Genomic DNA, 10,450 nt, shown 5'->3' with positions numbered 1-10,450 from the left:
GGAAGCTATGCTTGATGAGAATGACATATTTGAGAATATATTTGCTGAAATTAATGTTTGTCCTAAGCTTGGGGATGCTACGTTGATATTTTTAGCCTCCCAGGTATTGATATGCAAAGTTGTTATGATGATAGCATGCCTCTTACTTATGATTATATTGATGAAAGTGGGTTTGGAAGAGTGTCAACTTTAGGAAGTAGTGATCCCACTATTTTGGAGGGTGTTGAATCTTATAATATTTATGAAAGTGGATTTGGAAGAGTGTCAACTTTATTTAGTGATGATTCCACTATCTTGGAAGAGGTTTCAATCGATTATGATGAGGACAAAATTGCTACTTATGATGATTATTGTGATAAAACTTATGCTATAAAGAGTAGTGATGATTATATTTATAAAACTTGTCATGATTATGATTACCCTTTTTATGAATATTACTCTTTTAATGTGGAAACAATTTATAGTATTCAAGTCTCTTATCATACTCCCACTATTCTGAATGAGAAGAATTTTGCTTATGTGGAGAGTAGTAAATTTTCTATACTTGTAGATAATGAAAAGAATGCTTTAGGTGCTGGTTATATGGTTGAATTCATTCATTATGCTACTGAAACTTATTATGAGGGAGGAACATATGCTTGTAGGAATTGCAATAATATCAAGTTTCCTCTCTATGTGTTGAAAATTTTGAAGCTATGCTTGTTTTACCTTCCTATGCTAGTTGATTATTGTTCCCATAAGTTGTTTGCTCACAAAATCCCTATACATAGGAAGCGGGTTAGGCTTAAATGTGCTAGTCTTATGCTTCATGATGCTCCCGTTATGTTTCAATTCTTATCTTTTATGTGAGCATCATTGAAATCATCATGCCTAGCTAGGGGCGTTAAACGATAGCGCTTGTTGGGAGGCAACCCAACTTTATTTTTGTTCTTTAATTTTTGTTCCTGTTTGGTAATAAATAATTCATATAGCCTCTGTTTAGATGTGCTTTTATATTTTAATTAGTGTTTGTGCCAAGTAGAGCCTTTGGGAAGACTTGGGTGAAGTCTATATGATCTTGCTGTAAAAAACAGAAACTTTAGCGCTCACGAGATTAGGTGCCATTTTTTACTGGGGAGTGATTTTAGGTTTATTATTTTTTGAGATGATTAATAGACAAATTCCTCACGTAAAACAATTTAGTCATAATTTTTGGAGTTATATAAGTATACGTTTGATACAGATTACTACAGACTGTTCTGTTTTTGACAGCTTCTGTTTTCTGTGTGTTGTTTGCTTATTTTGATGAATCTATGAGTAGTATCGGAGGGTATGAACCATATAGAAGTTGGAATACAGTATATATTACATGAATATGAATTTAGGATGAGTTCACAACAGTACCTAAGTGGTGATTTATTTTTCTTATACTAACGGAGCTTACGAGTTTTGTTTTGAGTTTTGTGTTGTGAAGTTTTCTTGTTTTGGGTAAAGATTTGAAGGACTATGGAATAAGGAGTGGAAAGAGACTAAGATTGGGGATTCCCAAGGCACCCCAAGGTAATATTCAAGGACAACCAAGATCCTAAGCTTGGGGATGCCCCGGAAGGCATCCCCTCTTTCATCTTCATTCATCGGTAACTTTACTAGGAGCTATATTTTTATTCGCCACATGATATGTGTTTTGCTTGGGGCATCATTTTATTTTGTTAGTATTTTCTTTCTGTTATTTAGAATAATGTTTTGCATCTCTATTTTCAATAAAAATGTCAAGTATAGCCTTTACCATGCTTATTTTGCTAGTATACATGTTGCTGTTTGAAAACAGAAAGTTTACCGCTGTTGCAAAAATTCCCTAGGAAATTCAGAGAGTGATATAATGTTGAATCTTCTTGAATATTGAGATCTGATAAATCTTCTACATCGTACTATTTTTCTTATTATTTTTTGAGTTACCTAAGTATGATGAATCTTGCATTCTTTACAGACTATACTGTTTTGGAAGATTGCTGTTATGTTTGCATTGTTTGCATATGTTTGCTTGTTTAATGGTTCTATTTGACGATAGGAGTATTAAATATGCAGAGACATTTAGTTTTCAATGTTGAATAATAATGTTAGTAATTTGTTATAGTAGAAAATGATAAGGTTTTTTCATTGTTTTATACTAACTTATCTCACGAGTTCTTGTTGAGTTTGGTGTGAATGAAGCTTTCGAGATTTAGGAAACTTTGATATAAAAGGAATTACGGAGACACAAAAGCTCAAGCTTGGGGATGCCCAAGGAACCCCAAGATAATATTCTAAGAAGTCTCAAGCATCTAAGCTTGGGGATGCCCCGGTAGGCATCCCACCTTTCTTCTTCAACAATTATCGGTTAGTATCGGTTGAACATAAGTTTTTGCTTCTTCACATGAGTTGTGCTATCCTTGCAATGTCATTTTATTTTGTTTTGCTTTATGCTTGAATAAAATACCAAGATCTGAAATTCTTAAATGAGAGAGAGTCTTCACATAGCTGCATAATTATTTAACTACTCATTGATCTTCACTTATATCTTGTTGGAGTAGTTTGTCATTTACTCGTGTGCTTCACTTATATCCTATGAGTAAATGGTTGAATGACTTGAATGTCATAAATCTAAAATTATATATGCTTCATATGCTTAACCCATGGGGAGTAATGACTTCACATCTAAGAAGTAGAGGTTGTAAATTTATTGAAGGTTAGCAAGCATTGTATTGGTCATTTGAACAATTCATGAAAGAATATTGAAGGAAGAGAGATTTCACATATAAATATACTATCTTGGACATCTTTTATAATTGTGAGCACTCATTAAGTATGACATGCTAAAGAGTTGACGTTGGACAAGGAAGACAACGTAATGGGTTATGTTTTCTCACATCTCAGTTAAAGTATATTATCATGGATCATTCAAACATGTTGAGCTTGCCTTTCCCCCTCATGATAGCCAAATTCTTTGCACTAAGTAGAGATACTACTTGTGCTTCCAAATATCCCTTAACCCAGTTTTTTCCATGAGAGTCCACAATACCTACCTATGGATTGAGTAAGATCCTTCAAGTAAGTTGTCATCGGTGCATGCAATAAAAATTGCTCTCTAAATATGTATGACTTATTAGTGTGAAGAAAATAAGGTTTATACGATCTTTTTATGGAAGCAATAAAAGCGACGGACTGCATAATAAAGGTCCATATACAAGTGGCAATATAAAGTGACGTTCTTTTGCATTAAGATTTTGTGCATCCAACCATAAAAGCGCAGGACAACCTCTGCTGCCCTCTGCGAAGGGCCTATCTTTTACCTTATGTCTTTTACTATTTGCAAGAGTCAAGGTGATCTTCACCTTTCCTTTTTTCAATTTATCCTTTGGCAAGCACCTCGTGTTGGAATGATCCTGATATATATATCCAATTGGATGTAAGTTAGCATGAACTATTATTTTTGACATCACCCAAAGGTGAATACGTTGGGAGGCGAAATTATAAGCCCCTATCTTTCTTAGTGTCCGATTAAAACTCCATAACCATAAGTATTGCGTGAGTCACTACAAAAAAAATACACTTCTGTGATGATACGTGTTTGTCACAGTAGGTCGCGTTATGCATGTACATCCATGACAAATTTATGACAGAATCAAGATAGTCATACATGTGCTGTCGTAGAAGTGTTTCATGACATTACCAAAATTATCATCACAGAAGTGTCCACTTCCATGATGATAAATCGCGCGTCACAGAAGTGCTTTCGTCAAGGGTGACCGACACGTGGCATCCACCGTAACGGAACGCCGTTAAGCTATCATGTCGGGTTTTGGATCCGATAACCCGTTAACAGCCCCGACCAATGGGGATTTTCCACGTGTAAAATCATCAATGGCTGGAGGAGACACGTGTCAGGTCCGCGCTGGCACAGGTGTCACTCATCCAATGGGCGAGATGCGCCTATGATATGTTGACACGTGGACCGGCCCATCAAGTTTAAATGGGCCGGCCCAACTGAAGGCCCACAAGATTTTGCGGACCATAATGGGCCGGCCCAGCTAAAGGCCCATGAGATTTTGCGGACCATAATGGGCTGGCCTAGCTAAAGGCCCACAAGATTTTACGGGCCATAATGGGCCGGCCTAGGTAAAGGCCAACAAGATTTTTGTGTGCCATAATGGGCCGGCCCAGGTAAAGGCCCACAAGATTCTTGCGGATCATAATGGGCCGGCCCGGCTAAAGGCCCACGAGATTTCGCCGACATTAATGGGCCGACCCAGCTGTAGGCCAACAAGATTTTGAGGACCCTAGTAGGCCGGCCCATTAACTGGCTGCCATGTTTTGGGCCAAATGCCGGCCCATATTTGATCGGGTCCATTAATGGCCTGCCACGTTCCGGGCCTAATAGTGGCCCATATGAGATCCAGCCCGTTAAAAGCCTACCACGTTCTAGGCCAAATTACGGCCTAGAGCAGGCTCGACCCTTTAAGAGGCTTTGGGCTCAATTATTGCCCATATCAAATTCGGCCCATCAACTGGACACTATGATTTTGGTCCCACATGCTAAAGGCCCACTTAGTAATTCGGCCTGATATTAGTTTTGGCCTGTTAAGGGCCTGTTTAACTTTTCGACCATATATTAATTTCGGCCTATTAAAAGCCCGTCATATAGTTGGGCCTAACTACGGCCCGGTTTGCATCGGGCCTACTTGCAGCCGATATCTGATTGGGCCAAACAAGGACCGAGAAAATTTTGGCCTGTTAAAAGCCCGTGATTTGATTCGCACAATCATGGGCCGGGGTTCATTTTGGGCTGTTGCCGGCCCGTTAGCTGTTCGGCACGTTTCAGGCCCAACCTACATCGTGATTGCATGAAGGCCCGATTATGTACCATAATTTTATGGTTTGGCTGATTTACTGCGAAGACAGGATATATATACAGTAAAATAACTGCAGCATTGTGAATAAGAAAAAAACCTAGACTATACAATAAAGAAATTATAGCATATTACATCCACTGGGCATCAAAGTTTGCCACTATGATAATAAAGCACAAGCAGACAGCAGATTACATACACTGGGCATCAAAGATCGCCACCAGTGCAAATAAACACGCCGACAAAATAATATACAAAACCGACAGCACTTTAATAGAGTTCAAGAAAGGTTAGCCCTGCTGGGGAGCTGCAGGGCAAGTAGCTGAGCAAGATGATGAGACTGCGCTTGTTCAAGACTTATATCTTCCTCACTATGAAAGATAAACAAGCTGACAGATGACAGGTTTTGCACATAAAAGTATCAGTGTTGACAATTCATCACATTTCTTACTGACGAATAAAGTGACACAGTTTAAAATTGCATTAACACAATATGGTATTGTTCAGGTCAAGACATGGCAGGAAATGACATTGTGAAGGAGTTGGCAGCTTCATGACACCACTGGATTATAGATCAAGAACTCATAAGTATCAATGGTTAGTGTGCTGTCAATTTATCCCATTTCAGATTGGCAAATAAAGAGACGGTTTAAATAATACTCCCTCCGTCTTGAATTACTTGTCATCAAAATGGATGTGTCTAGAACTAAAATACATCTAGATACATCCATTTCAATGACAAGTATTTTTGGATGGAGGGAGTAGTAGAATGATATGACATTGTTCATAGTTAAGACATTGCAGAATATGACATTGTGCTGTAGTGGGTAGGTTCACCACACCACTAGATTATAGATGAAGAACAGAAGCATACATGCAGTGCAAAAGAAGATCACTTGCTCTGTATAGTTTAATTTACATGGTATGAAGAAGGAACTTGATTGTACAACTGAAAACTTAAATCGAGGAAGAACAAACTTTTGTTTATGAACTACATAATAAACTTTAACCATGCAATTTGATGCAAACACCAAAAATAAACAGTTGTTGCAGTCATGCCTAACCAAATATATACAACAAAGTTTGAAGGCTTGAGATGGACAAACTTACATTATTGGTGAACACAGGCTCTATAAAGGCCTTGTCCATGCTGATGGGGGGGGGGGCAATTCAAGAAGTTTACCACAGAATCTTCTTCATAAGCATTGCCTTTATTCTATATTTTGTAAAGAGTAAATATAGATGTGATAATATACGAAAAAATGGAGAATATTTAAGATAAGATGAAGAGTGATGCTACATAACCAAGTAGCTATAAATGTAAGTGCAGCGATACAGGCAAAAGGTACAGCCAAGAGCAATGCACAGCTAAACTTCTTCAGTACCAACCTTATGGTAAGAGTAAATATAGATCTGATGTGTAGAAAATGGAGGGCAAAGGAAAATAAGTTGTAGAGTGATGGTACATGAACAACTACTTGTCATTATAAGTACACTGATAAAGACAACATGTACTTACAAGAACAATGCAGAGCTAAAAAACATTGGCATTGGATATATTCTACACTAATGTAACCATTCATACAGATCAGATAATTTGGAGCGAACAATTGATAAGCAAGCTATCATGCATACTGTTGTCACATAATGAACCAGGTATGTATGCAAGTACAGTGATACAGGACAACATGTACTAACAAGAGCAAAGCAGCGGGCAACATATTTGTGATATCATGTCGTTCTTTTCAAACTGGAATTCTTCTTCGAGCAGATTTACTACAAAAAAGATCCGTAAGGCACATGTGCAAAAGCAGAAGTCAAATTGTCATGTGATTTCATAGACAGTACCTCATCCTGGGAATGAGACCAGTGCATAACAAGGTCTTTCCATTCAATGTCTTCTAAATTTAGCACAACAGACTTCACCGAAAATTCGTTTATAGACTTGCCATCAAAGTGTGATTTCCTCAGGTAACACCGATATTGCTGCAATGCTTCCTTGAAAAGCACAAGCAAGCTTTGCTCATCATGACTATCCAGATTGACCCTCTCCTAGTTACAACAATGTAATGTAAATCATTGATGTGTTCAATCAGCAAAAAACAGGAAAATAATAACCATGAATAATAGCACTTACACGTAAGTTGGACAGGAAGATGTGAAAATGGTGTTTGTTTTCACAATAATCTTCCCATGATGGGAATATGTGCACGTAGTCCCTAACAACATTGAAAGCATTGTCTTTAAAACTGGGAATAAATGGAATGGGGTTCCAATCTGCAGGAATTGGTTGTCTCTGCAGTTGGGATAGGTCTTCGGCCGGTGGACTTGCCAGTACTTTTTGCTGGAGTGGGATTTTTCTGTGGTACAACTGGTGCTATGGCAAATGAAATCGGTATACCTTTTGCTGGAGTGCAGGTCCTGTGTGATGGGGCTAGTGGTGTGGCCAGTGAAGTATGGGTACAGTCTGCTAGAGTCGGTCCTATATTTTGTGTCACTGGTTCTACAACCAATATAAGTGGGGTGCTGTCTAATTTCTCCGGCACCACCACGTTTTTCAAGGACTTTGCTGGTGCTCCTTCAGGTTCGGCAATCACCCTCTTCCTTTTTGATGTCTGATGCACAAGAACAACATTTGAGTCAAAAAACATGGTATGATGACAGATGGAATATGTATTGATAATGGATGGGCATGGCATCTCGACATATATGATGAGTAAACTAAGCAGATGGTGGTGCAATAAAGTAGAAGAAATGCAAGACAACATATGCAAGATACCCGCAATCAATAAAACATTGCCAAATTAGAACAGGCACCTTGATGGGTGAACAGGACAGGCCATCTGCCTTTGACCCCTCGAGGTTAGAATAGTCATTAGGATCATATTCTGAACAAGAGTCAACAGGTGGGGAGTGTATGAGTTTCATTGCATCCAGAATGGCACTCAATGCCTTGGTGCCAATTTTGTAAGTCATTGCAGTGTTTAGCTTCAAGAGTGGACTGCTGCTAGTGCAACACAAAGCAGCTACACAAATCATAGTGTAGATATAATGGGAAAACCTTAAGCATCAAAGTAAAATCAACCAAGTGGAACTTGCTGGAATATATGTGCTAGTATTGCCGGTACGGCTAGAAAGGCTTCGGATACCAGATCTCTTCAAGTGAAGGTGCAGGTCTTGTGTGGTGGGGCTAGTGGTGTGGCCAGTGAAGTATGGGTATAGTCTGCTGGAGTCGGTCCTACGTTTGGTGTCACTGGTTGTACAGCCAATATAAGTGGGGTGATGTCTGATTTCTCCGGCACCACCATGTTTTTCAAGGACTGTGCTAGTGCTCCTTCGGATTCGGCAATCACCCTCTTCCTTTTTGATGTATGATGCACAAGAACAACATTTGAGTGGGAAAACATGGTATGATGACATATGGAATATGTATTGATAATGGATGGGCATGGCATCTCGAGTTATATGATGAGTAAACTAAGCAGATGGCGGTGCAACAAAGTATAAGAAATGCAAGACAACATATGCAAGATACGCGCAATCAATAAAACCTTGCCAAATTAGAACATGCACCTTGATGGGTGAACAGGACAAGCCATCTGCCTTTGACTCCTCGAGGTTAGAATAGTCATTGGGATGATATTCTGAACAAGAATCAACAGGTGGGGAGCGTATGAGTTTCATTGCTTCCAGAATGGCACTCAATGCCTTGGTGCCAATTTTGCAAGTCATTGCAGTGTTCCACAATATTCTTCTGATGCGCGGATTCTGTTATTCACTGTAATTGTGTATAATATCTGAGAACCATGAAAACATAAATAGTTGTGAGATTATCTTTGTAATGCAGATGATATTCTAATATAGGGGCGCCCCTATAAACACTTGTGTGCTATCACTGGATTCTAATGAGAGAGCTCATGTGTGCTGTAATATGGTGTGTGCATTTATATAATCTAGCACAAGTACAGAAAAATAGGCTCCAGAAGTAAGGATAGCTGGCAGATGACTGGTTCATAATATACTGTATAGAGAGTTTATTGCCAAACCATGATAACAAGAGCACACAGCAACTAGGCAGATCATAGTGTACATAACAGGGGTACACTATAACCACGATATATAAATCAGGAAAGTGGAACTGGCTTGAAAATACGGTGTTGTATTGCTGCTAGTAATTGAAAGCCTATCGATCACGTATAGGCTAGCTCTATCAGTTGTTGACTGCAGATGTCCCTGCGCCCCTTCCTGATAAGGAACATACTGTACGTACTAAATACAGAATAAACAAAGAGGAACATGTTAAAGAACAGAAGAGGAAACATATTCTTGAGGTTCCGCTTCATTGCATACAATGTTGGTTGCCCACTCATGATGAATCACAACACCCAAAGAAATGCAATTCCATGCTGTCTCTCTATATGTGGCAATTTTGAACAAGAGTCATTAGGATCATATTCTGAACAAGAGTCAACGGGTGGGGAGCGTATGAGTTTCATTGCATCTAGAATAGCACCCAATGCCTTGGTGCCAATTTTGTGAGTCAATGCAGTGTTTAGCTTCAAGAGTGGACTGCTGCTAGTGCGACACAAAGCAGCTACACAGATCATAGTGTAGATATAATGGGAAAACCTTAAGCATCAGAGTAAAATCAGCAAAGTGGAACTTGCTAGAATATATGTGCTAGTTTGACGGTACGGCTAGAAAGGCTTCGGATACCAGCTCTCTTCAGGTGAAGGTGCGGTACTGTTAATATCAGTGTAACTCTCAAAGGCGACACAGCTCCCCGCATTTTCTTGTTGTTCTTATAGGATTCAAGTGGATAGGCCACTACAAATCCTATTCCTATGTTTACAAGATCCTACGAATTAAAGAGGCTCAAAGTGTCCATCACAAACGGCCGTATAGACCTCTACACTGCAAATGTCCCTGCTCATCTTCAGTACAAGGAACATACTGTACTACTATCAAACTCCCTCCATTCCAAAATATAAGTCTTGGTAGAGATTTCCACTATGGATCACATACAGATGTATCCAGATACATTTTAGAGTGTAGATTCACTCATTTTGCTCCATATGTAATCCATGGTGGAATCTATACAAAGACTTGTATTTAGGAACGGAGAGAGTACATATTAAAGAAGAACGAAAGAGGAACATGGTAAAGAAGAGCAAGGAGATTTTGGATAATAAAATGCTGGTTGCGCAGTGCCCACACATGATGAACCAGAGCGCATTAAGAATGCAACTCCTAGCTGTCTCTCAACCATTTCAGGCGGTTGGATGAAGATCCTACGTCTCCTAACCCATCTTCTTCCTCGTATCTGATTCTTCCCATACAGAACACCGCACGGGCCGCCGGCCGGACCACCGGCCCCCACGGCATGTGTTCCTCCGCCACCCCCACCCCCACCCTCGCCCCAACCCCCACCCACATCGAGTTTTCTTCGTTCGAAGAGGCCCCACAACCACCCGAGCCCCTTCGTTCGCACCGACGAACTCTGGTGAGCTCTGGAAAATTTAGTCTACTATGATTTAACTAGTGTGGAATATAAAAGGGGAAAACCATAAGCATTGGGAGTATAG

This window comes from Triticum dicoccoides, chromosome 2B (genome assembly GCF_002162155.2).
Source record: "Triticum dicoccoides isolate Atlit2015 ecotype Zavitan chromosome 2B, WEW_v2.0, whole genome shotgun sequence".
NCBI lineage: Eukaryota > Viridiplantae > Streptophyta > Magnoliopsida > Poales > Poaceae > Triticum > Triticum dicoccoides.
The sequence above is the reverse complement of the archived record's forward strand: the minus strand, read 5'-3'. Positions refer to the sequence as shown.